At 40.2% G+C, this 15,167-nt stretch overlaps 1 long non-coding RNA gene across 1 annotated transcript; it reads right to left on the reverse strand.

Annotated features, from left to right (window-relative positions):
• Nucleotides 1-9,680: 9,680 nt before the first annotated feature.
• LOC115369361 (uncharacterized) lies at nt 9,681-10,620 on the reverse strand. The gene is made up of 2 exons (XR_003929156.1): nt 10,221-10,620; nt 9,681-10,178 (listed from the first exon to the last, which is right to left on the reverse strand). It is a non-coding gene; the product is annotated as an uncharacterized LOC115369361 (long non-coding RNA).
• Nucleotides 10,621-15,167: the final 4,547 nt, after the last annotated feature.

The raw sequence follows: 15,167 nt of genomic DNA on the forward strand, positions 1-15,167 counted from the left end.
ATAAAAAAGAATAAGGAGGGGCGGGAGTCCTTTGGAGGCCCTTGAGCTTTACCATGAATAGATTAATGCAGGTCCAAACTAATAATAACCTATCTCACACAAGCCCCGAAAACCTTGCAGCACTTTATTTTGAAATGTGTTAATATGGCTTCACTTCAACACCAACAAAACATCACACTGTTTTGTTTAATGCTGTGGAACCCAAAAGCCTGTGGGTATATTTAATTAATTAAATTTATTAGTATTAGTGTTATTTTATTTTACCCTTATTTCTTTTTATATTTGTGTGTGTGTGTGTGTGTGCAATTTTCTAGTAATATTTTGCTATTTGTTTGGTAATTTTTTTTTACTTACTTTCTTTTCCTTTTTCTTTTTTTCTTTCTTTTTCTTTTTTTTTTCTTGTGAAAGATTTTTTTTTTTTTTTTTTTTTTTCAAATTTTCAGATGAGGTCTTCCTGTAATTTTTTAAGCCTGCTATTTTTCTGTCCTGCAGTGGACTGTAAACCTGTCAAGGTTTCCCCACTTTCTGTCAGATGAACGCTGGGACAGGAATACTTTTTGCTAATTTTTATGTCCTTATGTCATTTTTTCATGAATTGCATTTGCTAATTGCCCTGTCATTTCTTGTGTCATTTTCTCCTCAAAATTTTCCCATGGCTCTGAAAGAAATCTGGTGAATTTCTCCAAGTTTCAAGGGGTTAATTAAGCTTTCCAAAAGAAAAAAAAAAAAACTGAATGATCTTAGGGGCCCTATATTGAAGAAGATGGGGCCCTAGTCATTGTGCCTGAGTGGGCCTGACAGCTCTGTCAACTTTATTATCAGGCTTTGTCCCTTTGGTACTTTGTCTCCTCACTGAAACACCAGCAGCACATTTAACTACGAGCAGGGCAATTAACACCTTTTCATAATAGGACCTAACTGCCATTCTAAAACACAGTCAGAGAGAGAGAGAGAGGCAGGAAGGGTAGAAACAACTGCACAGCTCGAAAACAATAATTTCCATTTATCTTTCAGCATCTTGACAACTGCTTTAACTTCATACAAAGCCATCTGTTCCCTGGGTTGGAAGTGTTTTCGCAAGGAAGAAATTAGAGACGAAAAAGCTGTCAAGCAGGAGTGACTGTCAGCAGAAATAACTCGGAAATTACTAACAATGCTGTTCTCCATATTTCTGAGTGACAAAAATGCATAATGTGGAGATTAATTGCCCAACTATAACCACAAGTGTTCAAATGCACATAGAGTAATAGGCTTGGTAGCATGTCTGAAATTGGCCTTAGGAAAATTGCCAGTTAGGAAAATTGTGCTGAAACAGGAATATGTATTTGACTTCTATTCTTCTTCGCTTCTTGATGTCCATCTCAATATCCATTGCAATCGATTAAGGTTGAAAAATGGCTCACTCTGTCCAAGGTTGTTGCCAAGCGAGAAGAAGAATCAAGATCACTGACTGATTTCACAGCCAGCAGAAGCTTAATTGGTGTGAAGTTGGGTTCTGTCAGGCTTATAGAAGTGGACAGTCTACTTTACTTTTTCCCTTGCCAGAAAAAAACATAGCCTTTCCAGAGAGTCAGTGAACTCCTAGCTTGGCAACCTGTGTTTTTTCCCCCTAGATGCCCTGGTTTTTAGGTGCAGTGCAGGTTGTGAATGCCTTTAACTATGTAGCCTAACTGTAATGCAGGGCACTAATGAAAGTCTGCATTGGGTTCAGGCAAAGATAAAATAGCCCCTACAAACTTTGGCCTATAATGGCCTATGCGTCTTATCTCATCTTGTCTCACTGGTGTGTTTTGTTTTCTTTCCATCTTTATTTAGCCAAGATTCACTGAGTAGTATATTTAAAGGACCATACCAGTGATTCTGCATGTTTAGCCTAACATCTACAAAATGTAGACTTTTGCTAAGTGGTTGTATTTCAGAGCTCGATATCTCTGTCTCTCGCCTTTTATCCAGCCATTGGTTTCCATTTATTCCACTCTGATGTGAAAATTAACTTTCAGTGACTTTTGCTTTCGATTGTGGCCACTTTGTTGTTTAGGTGTTTCAAACAAAAAATCAGAATTGAAACTGGAGGGATTTTGATTATATGTTGTGAGATATTAAGCATCCTGATATGATTTCCAAAATGGCTTGCTGCAATGTAAAATGTGGGTAAATTGTAGTAAATGGGCCAAACATTCGAAATCACTGGTATGGTCCTTTAAAGCTGTTTTTCAGTGGTGCACTGCAATATAATTACGTCCCACACATCTGGGAGCTTCTCTTGACATTTATAAACATCCACTGTTCGTCGATAATCAGTTCCAAGAAAGGATCAAGGGATCCCGTGAATCCTCCGAGCTCAAAAGCAATTTGATGGTAGCTATTAACTGAAAGGAAAGCAGTTTTCATTTCCCCCACCTATGCCAATTTTTGCACCTGAATCATACCGTCAGGCTACTATTGTCCCTCAGAAAAAAAAAATGTTTTCTTCACTATGACAAAAGTATGTGTTGGCAGATGAGGTAAGTGTTAGTTTTTAAAACCCATACAATATTGCATAGCGCATAGCCTATAGCCGACTTTCACTCTACCTTTGTGAAATACCCTTGTGCTAGACTTCTTGTCGTTTCAAAGAACTGGCGCTCTTAATCTCCGAGTGTGAAGTGTACATTCACCCGTTCAAATCAACTTAACAAATTGGATGAAATAACTGCATCTGAAAGTGTCAGAAACTCACTCGAGGAGAAATGAAACAAGAGAGGATTGCAACGCTGCTTTGCTCGCAACTGACTCAGAGCAATTTACTGTGATAATGAGTTTCAAAATCTCTGAGATGGATTGTACAGAGCCTGGTGGAAAAAAAAAAGAAACAGGAAAAAAAGAGAAATGGATAGGATAAGAGAGACAGTTGAGGAGATGTGCAAGATATGAAAAAGAGGGATTGCTTGATGTAGTTTTACAGTATTAGTGAGGACTATGAGTTTACAACAGTTTTCTGCTATACATAAATTAAATGTCATTGGGAAACTCACAGGAGATTTTTTTCAGGATCATAACCTCAGTAGTAGCTGACTTTACCCTGAGCTGCATATGAATTCAGATCAGAGGGGGATACAGGTAGCAAGGCCCAGACCAATTTTAGCAAGAAACTGCTTGGTATTCTTTAGGTCCCATATCGTCTTAGATATTTTACTTCTTATAATTGAGCTTTTGTGTTTCTTCATGTGGTTGCTGTGCACATGTTGTGCTTTGTTGACCGGATTCCCGATTGCCTCTTTACCCTTGACAAGCTGATTGAGCTGTGGATTCTCTGTCACATCTCAAATGAGATATTGTAATTAGATGGACGGAAATAAAAAGACGACAAGAGCCATGAAGCTACAAAGCTGCGTCTATTATTATTCCCAGATGCTCTTCACTAATTTAGATGCCTTTTTCTGTTATGCCTCTGTTTTTAGTCTTCTGCCCTTTAAAGTTGATATTCTACAATGACCTCAGAGGAGAAGGAAGAAATAAATGTGCCCTAGCCACTCCATTCATGTCTGCTCTTCCCTGCCCACCTCTTCACTCCCCTTTCTCCTGTCCCTTTCTATTTTGTACTTTTCTAAGATATCTCTCTGTGCATTATGTGCTTTGAGCCATCAGGAGCTCTTTTGTCTATTGAGTATTTTTCAATTTAGTATCTAAAAACAATATCAGTGGAGGCCTTGCTTGCAGACAAGTCAGGTTTTCAGTGTTTTTTTTTTTTTTTTTTCTTTAAATGTCTAGTGGGACTTGATATAATGAAAATAAAATTAAACTTAGTGAGTTATCAAAAAGCCATTGTAAGTATAATAGGCATCGCAAGAGGTAATAAAAGAGAGGGTTTTAATAAAGTAAGATGTGTTGTGGATGGATTGAAATCCCCTTGCAAGATGTTACTAAAATTCTGAGATCACCTCCTGACAAAGGAGACAGACAATGCCCAGTTGAGTAGTAAATTTTTACTTGCAAGGAGTGAGTAGCTTACCCCGTTGGGCAGCGACCTCTCACTGAGGCACTTGTTCACACATCAACAGTTATCTATTCTATTCTAACAGGAAATGAATCCTTATATGGTAATATTCAACAATCCAGCTACAATACAAGGATACAAGGTCATATTACACTCTCACTTGGGTGAAGAGTGGAAAACTACTGTCTACACACTTCTATATAGTGTCATGGAAATAATGGTAATATAATGTAATTTTATAAGATTAAAATGCAATTTTTATAACATTTCCCTCCTGTTTATCATTATTTACATACAAATAGAAAAATATGCATAAGATCATCAAGTCAGTCAGTTACAACTTCTCTCGATTTTCTGTAATGACGTCATAGAGATCAACACATAAATTTCAAACAGCTGCGTCTTTAGTGTTGTTAGAAATGCTGCTGTTGTCTCCTCCGACGAGCAGCCGGACGTACACCTCCCCGTGCTCGGTGTACAGTGTGTCTCTGACTATTCCGCTGACTAGCCTCCGGATCAGCGCCTGGAAACAAGGTATATAACAGACAACAAAGAGAAACAACAAAGCCAAGACCAGCAAAACAGGTGTAAGCACCTTCACGGCCACAGAGAACCATGAACCATCAGTAAGCCACTTCCACAAGTTAAATCCCACTCCTGTATCAGTCTGATCTTGCATGCATTTTTGTAAAGCTAATAGATGTGAGTGTAGTTAGGTTAGATTACTTATACTGTCAGGGATCCATGTGCAACAATGCTCACCAATCAATTGACAGACATCTCCTGTTTTCAGCCATTACCAAATCAAGAGCCATTCTGTTTTGTAAGGCCATGGCTCTGAGAGCAGATAACTCTGGACTAACAGTTTGTACAATGCCATCAACTAAGGCTGTTAGGTTTTCTAGCTCAAATGCAACTTCATTTAATCAGTGTGCGACATTAGCCGCCCCATAAAAGGGAATATTGTGCCTAGGATGCCCTTGAAGTCAGAGATGCGTTGGCCACGCCTTTGCCTCTGTAGGTCGGTTTGAGTGGTGTGATGAGAAGCGAAGGTCTTGAATACCTGCACAGATGAGAGCAGATATGACAAATGACAGCAACCAGACCACCCAGTCGGAAGGTATATATAGGATTTGTGCCCACATGTCCAGACCATGGACTGAGGACATGCGTATCCCCAGCCACATGGAGCTGTATTAGACACAAAGGAGCTGTTAGCACCTTTTCCTAAGGAAAAGTTGACAATGGGAGATAATGCAGTCAGGTTAAAAGTGACCAGGCATCCTGAATGTGTTGTACCATAAACATTTCGTCCAGTCGCATTATTCAATGAATCATTTTTACCAACACGCACTATGACCTTACAGTTAGTGGCATTGCCCAAAAAAGTGTCATCATCAAAGCGGGGTCTGTAAAAACAGAGGGGAGCATTGGGCATTGAATCTCCATACCTATGAGACATCACCCCTTTAGAAATTGTAGCATTAGTCACATTAGAAAATGTTGAAGGGTCACGATAGATGAAAGTTGAAGTGACATTCAGGGCTGGAAAGTAAGACACCCATGTGGAGCGACTCCCTCCCACAGTTACATCCTGCAATACAGCAAACACATCCGCGATATAGGCTGGATGGGGGACCAGAATAGGGCTTTCTGCCACCCCATGCGGCCATATGGAACAAACATAACAACTACCGCCATTTGTGAGTCGGTTAGAGATCAACATTACAGACTTATACCAAGAATTGTCCATAGGTTCATGATGATCAATACGATAACGTTTATTTCTTACCACCAATGGAGGAGTTATAATTGCTAGTGAAGCAAAAAATGCCAAAAGAAACAAAAACAACCACTTCATCTTGACCAGCCTGATGTGACCTAAATTGCTGAGTGCACCGTTGGTTTCTTCACTGGCATTGAGACGGCTAGTTCCTAATGATTCTAACCCCCTTTGTAGCCAGACTTATCACACTCAGCAGGTTGTCACCTAGGTTTTAGTCAGACAAAAGATGTTGTTTCTTACAGTGAGATTGGTGTATCTAGCTGGGTCTTTCAGCTATCTTTACTGTCGTGGGTGTGGTCAGCAGCACTTGATATGGACCTTCCCACCGCGGGGATGACCAAGCCTTCTTTTTGATGACTTTGATCAGAATCCAATCTCCTGGCTTCAGCCTTGAGTCAGCTTCTGTAGGGATAAAATCAACAGGAGAGACTGGCAAACGATTAGCAATCTCAACCTCGTTATGCTGCAGCATTTTCCTCATATAATCAGCTATTGTTTGTTCTTGATTTTTTTCTGTTGTAAGCACACTCCATTATGGTAATCTAAATTGTCTACCATATAGTATCTCAAAGGGCGTCAGACCATTTTCCATTGGGGTTATATGCATATACAATTTTACTAAATCTAGACAGTAAATCCAGTTTTTTCCGGATTCAGCCATACATTTCCTAAGTTTATTTTTTATTGTTCCATTATACCTCTCTACCAGCCCTGCACTTTGAGGATGGTAGGCACAATGATTTTTTAAATCTATTTGTAGTCTTGTTCCCACATGTTCTATGATTTTATTTACAAAGTGGGCTCCATTGTCACTATACAGCGTTCTGGGGATGCCATATCTAGGAATAATTTCTCTACACAATGCTTTGGCTACTGTCAGGGCATCTGGATTTTTTGTGGGGAATATCTCTACCCATTTACTAAACATATCTATCATTACAAGGCAATATTCTTTCCCTTCACATTTATTAAGTTGTATAAAATCTATTGCCATAGCTTCAAATGGTTCTGTGGGCATTGGGAAAGCTCCTCGTTTTGGTCTCAACCTTAAAAATTTGTGAAACCGTATGCTGTGAATTTACTTAATGTAAGGGTATTCATCCCTCCTGTCGAACCATGGCAAGGACTGTGGCTCAAAATACACGCCCATCTATATAGATTTCTAGGGAAATAGTTTTTTTTTTTTTTTTTTTTTTTTTTTTTCAGGAGAGAAGTAAATACCATCAACAATTGAAGCCCCATGAGACAACCAAAAAGATTGTTCAGACTCAATGGAATCTGTGTCAGAAAAGGCTATACTGTAAGGGGGTGAAAGTGAACAATACTAGCAAATGCCTGAACGGCCATTGAAGCAACAATAACAGCCTGGACACATACTGGGAACGCTAAGGTGACAGAATCTAATTTAGAAGAATAGTATGCCAAGGGTCTCAACTTGTCACCATAAGACTGCAACAGGACTGATGACGTGACCATTTTTACAATACACCATTTGAACAACAATTGTTGAACAGTTGTTTGGTGCATGGCTTAGGTGCATTAAGAATGACTTGTTTACATTTCGGATCTATGGCTTTTCCGTCCGCACTAATGTTGTCACCCAAATATTTAACTGTAGGACGCCAGAGCTGCAATTTTGCTTTATTGACTTTGTGCCCATTATCAGCTAAGAATTTTAGCAAGGCTTTCGTGTCAATTTGACATGCTTTTTCTGTAGGGGAAGCTAACAATATGTCATCAACATACAGCAGTAATTGACTAACACAGAGTGGTGAAAATTTAGCTAGATTAGATGACATCCATTGTGAGAAAATAGTGGGAGATTCACAGTAACCTTGGGCTAAACGTGTGAACGTCCACCTCTTCCCTTTATATGTGAAGGCAAACCAGAATTGACTGTCGGGATGCACTGGAATGGAATAAAAGGCATTTGAAATGTCAACTACAGTGAAGTATTTAGACTTCGGTCATAGATTGTTAAGGAGAGTATGTGGATCCGGGACTACAGGGGCTCTCTGCACCACAGCATCATTAACTGCCTTTAAATCTTGCACCATGCGCCAACCGACAGATGGGGCTGCTTTCTTTACAGGGAACAATGGAGTATTAACAGGTGAATCAGGACAAGGAACTATAACACCTGCTTTTACCAACGCATCTATAGTATCTGATATGCCTTCTTCAGCATCTCTCTTTAGGGGATATTGTTTAACACATGGCCTAAAAGAAATCTTTGGTGTAATTTGTACCAGTGTTGCACCTTTTATCAAACCAACATCAGCGGGTCCAGAGGACCACAAGTTTGGATTTATCTCAGTCAATTGCTCTTCCTCCTCAGAGGACAAAATCACTTCTTCTCAACTTTCTGATATCTTTCTTCTTTCTCCTCTGTAGCACTTTAAGATTGTTAAATGTAAAGTGCGTTACAAATAAGATTTATCATTATTATTATTATTATTGTATCAAGTGGGTTGCAGTTTCCACTCGCGTGCACCATTTGAGGCGTTGTTTGTACAGTCCATATGTGGGACTGTAGAAAAGGTGGGTCTGCACAGGGTGCCAATCAGTGCCAATTTTTGTCTGACACAGGAGACGGTAGAGGTCTCTCCATTCTGTGTTGGGGTTACAAGTAAGAGATACATGTGGAGGTGCATGTTCTCTGTACAGGAGCTGCTGTGCGTTAGTTAGTGAAATTGCAACCACAGAGTTTCCGTGTTTGTACCACACCATGTCTGTTAAACTGAGTTGTAGATCTGTCAGCTGACCAAGTTTAGCTTATATTTTTTATCTGGTTCACCAGAATGAGGGAAGTACATTGTACAGTGTAAGTCTGTGTAGCTGTGTTTTTCTGACTTGGATGGAACATGTGCATCTGCTGTATTTATCAGTGTGCCTGGGATGTCACTGACTGCTGAAGCGCACAAGTCCAAAGTGTAAAAATATTGGGGCTGCCCTCGCCCTTCCATAACAAAAACGTCTTCACCGTTGTTTACTTGTTTAACTATCAGGCCCTTGAGTGTGGGAAGCAGGGCCAAGCTCAGTTCGCACATTGTTTGTCTGCTCAAAAGATTAACCGGGCAGCTGCTAGAATATAGGAGTTGTGTCTTTGTGCTTTTGCCAGTAAGGTCATCCTTCACAAACATGTTATGTGTCAGAAATTCCTTTGACATCAGACCATTTGCTGATCTGACCCAGACAAAATCATTTGACAGTTTGTCTGAGAACCAGGGATCATTTACCACTGTTTTGTCAGCTCCAGAATCACAAAGAAAGGTGATCAGCTTATCCATTACATAAAGGTCAATAGTGTTTTTTTTTGTTTTGTTTTTTATTATCAATGCACTTCAGATAAACCTCCAGTTCAAACACTTCCATGCTCTCCTCATTTTTTCTTCCCTGCATTTCCATTCTTTCCTTTCCTTTCCACCTACAGCACCCTTAAGCGCATCCAGCTCTGCCTGTGCTGCCGCAAAAGGTGGTGGCGAGGCAGTAAGGGGGAGACGTGGCACGTCTCTGTCCTGCCTGTTGCTGTTGTTGCTGTTGTGCTTGTTGTGATGGTGCTGAAGAATTACAACCATAATCTTCATCATACTGCTTCCTCTTTCCACATTTGTGCATATTTTAGTCCATACTTTTTGCTTCTTTCATCTGTCTACTCCCTCTGTATATTGTCATATTCATTACCATCTGTATATTTCACATCTCATATCTCTTTTTCTTAGGTTAGCCCTTATTGTATGTTTTAGTTTTTAGTCTTTATAGTCTTTATTGTATATAATTAGCCTTTATTCTTTTTTATTTAACTTTACTGTATGTTTCTACTGTTGCTGCTGGAACACCAGAATTTCCCTGGTTGGGATGAATAAAGTATATCTATCTATCTATCTATCTATCTATCTATCTATCTATCTATCTATCTATCTATCTATTTTACATAGTCCAGCTATGCTGAAAGGTCACTTGAGTTCAGACCAACCATATTTTTTTGCGCCCAATCTTTTTTTTCTTTTTTCTTTTTTTACCAACAGAGTACAAGCAGTTACTCCGAGTTTCATTGAAATCATATTTCTTTTGCCACATGCGCAATTGTTCACAAGAGCCAGGGTAACATTTATGCATGTATTTTGCATCAGCCATCAGCTGAGGTTCAATCTTTTTACTGCCACTACTTCTCATATTTGCCAATGGAACGCCAACAGCCTACTTCAACAGTCAGCAGAGTCAGTTGACACCGATCAGGTTTACCCTCTGCCCGCTGATTCAGCTGTCGCGAACCCAATCACTCATCAATCACACATCACTCACACCGTTCTTTGCTAGCTTTATCTTTAACGTGCATGCGCGAGGTTTGTCTTTAGAGACCTCCCTAATCAGGTCTTTACTAGGAGTGAGTAGCTTACCCCCCTGGGCAGCGACCTCTCACCCCGGAGTGAGTAGCTTACCCCTCTGGGCAGCGACCTCTCACTCAAGAACGGTTCACCCAAGAACGGTTCATGCGCGCGACCTCACAAACACACTCATACTCACTCAACTGGTGTCTTCTTAGGCAGGCAGGGTCTCGTTCACTGTTGTTCGGATCCCGTCACCCCACTGTTGGACGGAGGTGTCCTGGTTCAGCTGGCCTCTTTTTTCACCGAACTCTGCGGCGGAGGTCTTTCAGGTCCCAGACCAGACTGTGCACAGGTTTTTCAGCTTCACCAGTTCCTCCCCGTCCTCCAGTCAGAGATGTTGGGATCCGGCTCGAAGGACCAAGTTGTTACTAAAATTCTGAGATCACCTCCTGACAAAGGAGACAGACAATGCCCAGTTGAGTAGTAAATTTTTACTTGCAAGGAGTGAGTAGCTTACCCCGTTGGGCAGCGACCTCTCACTGAGGCACTTGTTCACACATCAACAGTTATCTATTCTATTCTAACAGGAAATGAATCCTTATATGGTAATATTCAACAATCCAGCTACAATACAAGGATACAAGGTCATATTACACTCTCACTTGGGTGAAGAGTGGAAAACTACTGTCTACACACTTCTATATAGTGTCATGGAAATAATGGTAATATAATGTAATTTTATAAGATTAAAATGCAATTTTTATAACACAAGATATAAGGATCCTTGGAAATATTGTAATTATGTTAATGCAATTGTGATCTTTTGATGGTCACAGGACATTTTGGGCATCACTTTATTTTTTGACGGCTCCCATCTGTCATTCTGTCCACATATCATATAAATACTTCATTGATCTCCGAGGGGAATTTGGGTCAGTTGCAGGTGCTCAAATTCTCAAGAGAAGAATATATTCTAAGCATAAGTGCAATTATAATAAATAGAAAAAGAAAAAGTGTGTGCATTAATCCTACAAAAAATATTACAACAATAAATACAAAGACAGAAATTGAGCATATGTAAAAAATATACCAGTACACACCATATATACACAGGGGTATTGCACTGTTCAATTGTTGTCAAGTCCTGCAGGTGTAAATTACTGCACAGTGAAATAGTCGAATAAACAGTTAAACAGTTAAAGGGCAGAATGGTTTGAGGTTGTTGGTGGTCTGACATTGAGTTGAATGCTGAGACAGCTATGCAACACTGGGCCCACACCTGGCCTGGAGTCCCATATATCCCCTCACCCGGCTGTATGTTGGCACCCACTGTGGCCTGAAGCAAATTTACATTTAGCATGCTAATTTTGATACAAACAAACAAAGGCAGAAGGTCAGACATACACCTGGATTTGGCGAGTCCATGCAGCGTAATCAATGACCACCCCCACCGCTGTTGTTTGAAACATTAGCTAATGCTGCTCGCTGGCAAACCCTGAAAACACACCGACTGCCGCCGCATTCAAGTGCCAGCTGCCAGGTGCCAGGGTCAAGCGCAAGGGGCATGAATGGTTTTCAGACTGTCCTGTTTATAAAGGTCAGAACATTTAAGGGGATGATAACCCTAATAAAAAAAAAATGGGATTGCATTATTTAGTATTATTCTTGAGCACTCTCTTCATCATTGACCAAATTGTGAGAGTTTCTGAAAGCCAATAATTGTAATAAAAGTGTTTTAGGAGCTGAATTTTCTACATTACGGCAGGGCTGAAATGGCTTTATTAACGTTATTACTTTCACGACTCTGGTAAGACCAACCAACTCTAGTGAAAATATATTGCTTGTTGGAACTGGCGCTCCAGCAATATGATGGCAAATGTTTTCCTGATAGTAAAAAAGCACATTTAATTTACCATCCCTTTCACAGTGATTTATTATTGTCTCACTGTCCAGTTTTGCTGACATGATATGTTTATTTTGATATATTTATTAATTGTATTTTCTGTTATTTGATCTAATTGTTTTATAATGTTTCACTTTTGCGAAGCGCTTTTGAAATGTGGGTTTTTGAAAAGCTCTATAGAGGTAAAGCTTTTATTAATATGTAATATGGGTGAGTGAAGTAGTTGTATATTGATTGGAGCAGGCTTTTCCTCTTACTGTCAGAAATGCATTTGATGAACCTTGGGTCAAACAGTAGTTTGCAATCACAATGTTTGAAAACAAGAGTTAAAGTGGAATAGGTTTGCTGTCCATCACAGATTGGATTGCTTTTTGTTACAGAAAAAGGTTCTTGGTGTTGTGACTGGACTCGGCAAATAAATACAATGGGGACAAATGTCCATGGACTTGCTCTGATAAAACCTTACTTTATTGCATAATCACTGTGGCTGATAATGTGCAAAATTAGCATAATAATAATGGAAATTGTGCCATAAACCGTAAAAAACAATTGTATTAAAACTGAAATTGCCAGCACAAGCAATCCTAGAATCTAAATTGTGCATTACAAAATGGAAGAATGACAATCTGTGAGTGTTGAGTCACATCTCAATTTTGTAGAGCAAGGTAGATTCATAATGAGGAGTCTTGCTTGAATCTCTATAGCTGCCTCCCACTGCTCAATTTCCTTTACATGAAAAGCCGAGGGACAGCCAAGGCACTCAATGCTGCCCGTGGGAAGCCTGATCTGCAAATGTTGAATTACTCAGCCTAAAGCAGATCAATCCAACCCCAAGTTCCCAGCCTTACAGCAATCAAGATGCTCCCAGAAGTGTTTGTCATTCTATCTGCTCCATAATTATCTCTCTTGATCTCATCTTCCCTCTAAATAGGTATAGCCAAATGGTAATGATTTTGACTCACTCAGGAGAAAACGGCGAAGTCTTCACCAAGTTGCTAAGTGGATAGCAACTATTGATTCTAACTGCATTATGATTATTATAATGATTTTGCCCTCCAACTTCGATTAAGATGACTTCACCTTATAATTATTAGAAACATCATTTTGTTTTATTATATGTTTCTGCAAATAACTAATGGACCAAACACACATTTTTCTCCACTGACATTTACTAAATTGTAGCATTCCTTGTCAATATATATACATTTTTTAATGTTCTATATGGTACTACCATGGATTCTCCAACACATTCTTATAAAATGTCACTAAATGAGCTGTACAACAGGTATGAAGTATGGAACAACTTCTTCCAAAAGATCCTGTACATGCAGGAGGATATCTACATATTATAGCAGGGCTGCAGTGCACAAAGACCTCATAAAGACTAATGCACATCTGAGAGCTGAGTGGCACTGGGTGACAGAGGTGTGGAAAAAAGGTGATGTGGCCAGATGAGTCATCCTTCACCATATTCCAGACAAGGCCTGAATGCTGGACCCCTGCAGTGAAGGGGTCCGCCTGTCATGCTGTTTAGGGGGGGATTACTGCAAATCAATACGCTCTCCACCATCATCATCAAAACATCAAATGAGAAAATACCTCCTTTGGAAGAATGGTGCTCCATCCCTCCAGTAGAGTTCCAGAGACTTGGAGAACCTATGCTCCTTACATTCTGCTGTGTATCTTTATGTTACAATGTTGAGTACTAATGGACCATACTAATGACTTTGCATGTTTAGCCTAATATCTACAAAGACTCAGAAACTTAAAACTTTCTTTACACAAGTATTCCATCACCTTAATAAAAGTCGTCCACATTAGCTTTCCTAGAAGCAGCAGCACTGTTGTGTTTTGATGACTTGAAACTGAATGGAGTGAAATGGTCTCACTATTTGATGACATTATATTGACTTCTATTCATTCTTTACAGCCTTCTACAGCCTTTCCCTAATCTTAACCATAACCATAGCCTAACCCAAACCCTTACAAAAATGTCCCCACTATGTTGATTAAAAATGCATTCCAGTCCTCACTATGTTGAATTTTCAAGTGTACGCACGCACGCACGCGCGCGCACACACACACACACACACACACACACACACACAACAATGTCTTAATGGATCATGGACTTCCTGACTGGCAGGAGACAGTATGTGATAATGGCCCCCCCTGCTGTCCTGTATCTTTTGGAGAGCAGAGGAACCCCGCTGGGCTATATTCTCCTGTCTGCTCTCCTCCCTGCACACCGATGACTGAACCTTCACTCACCCCACAATCAAGCTGCAAATGACACCATTTTATGGGGCCTAATCAAACACAATGATGTATTCATCTAATGCCTACAAGTGGCCAGACTGGTGTCTTGGTGTGTCAATAACAACCCTGAGCTTAACACTCTCCCTGCACATGATTGATATGATTTCATCTCCTTCACTCCATAGCAAAACTGTAGCACAACACTGGAATAGTGTATATGTTGGCTGCCAGCTGAATCCAATCAAAGGCCTCCTCAAAGCCAGGGGAGGCAAAAGGGCAAATTAATTGCTGCCCTGTCCACTCACAATAATACCTGTTTGATATACTGAAAAAATCATTTGCTGCACCAGATGACACACATTTCATTTGCTACACCAATGTTTTGATATTTAAAAATGCAGGGCTGTGTGAGAGCGCGATGGGGCTGTGTGAGAGCGCGATGGCTGTGTGAGTGCGCGATGGCTGTGTGAGTGCGCTCATGGGTGTGTGAGTGCGCTCATGGCTGTGTGAGTGCAAACATCGCGAGAGTCGGATACCGGAGGCAAGATCCAACATGGCGGCGCCCTATCGCTGAAGAACAAACAAAGAACAAACAAAGTACTTTTTAAGTAATATAGAATACATACCAGATCAGATCGCACACCATCCAACTGCTATTATCAACCCGGAACACCATACTACTACAGTGGAGGATACAACAGACCTCGAAGCCTTTATTGACCACTACTACTACCACCAGCATACCAACATGGACCCGGACATGGCAAACCCGAATAAAAGGAAAAAACAGGACTCCTCAACTGACACTGACGACCTGGAAACCACCAACATAGAGGTCAGTGTACTCGCCAGCATAAATAAAAAACTGGACTTGCTTTTTACAGTGCACCAAGAAGTCACAGATATACGCGA

The sequence above is a fragment of the Myripristis murdjan genome, chromosome 12 (genome assembly GCF_902150065.1).
Source record: "Myripristis murdjan chromosome 12, fMyrMur1.1, whole genome shotgun sequence".
Classification (NCBI taxonomy): Eukaryota; Metazoa; Chordata; class Actinopteri; order Holocentriformes; family Holocentridae; genus Myripristis; species Myripristis murdjan.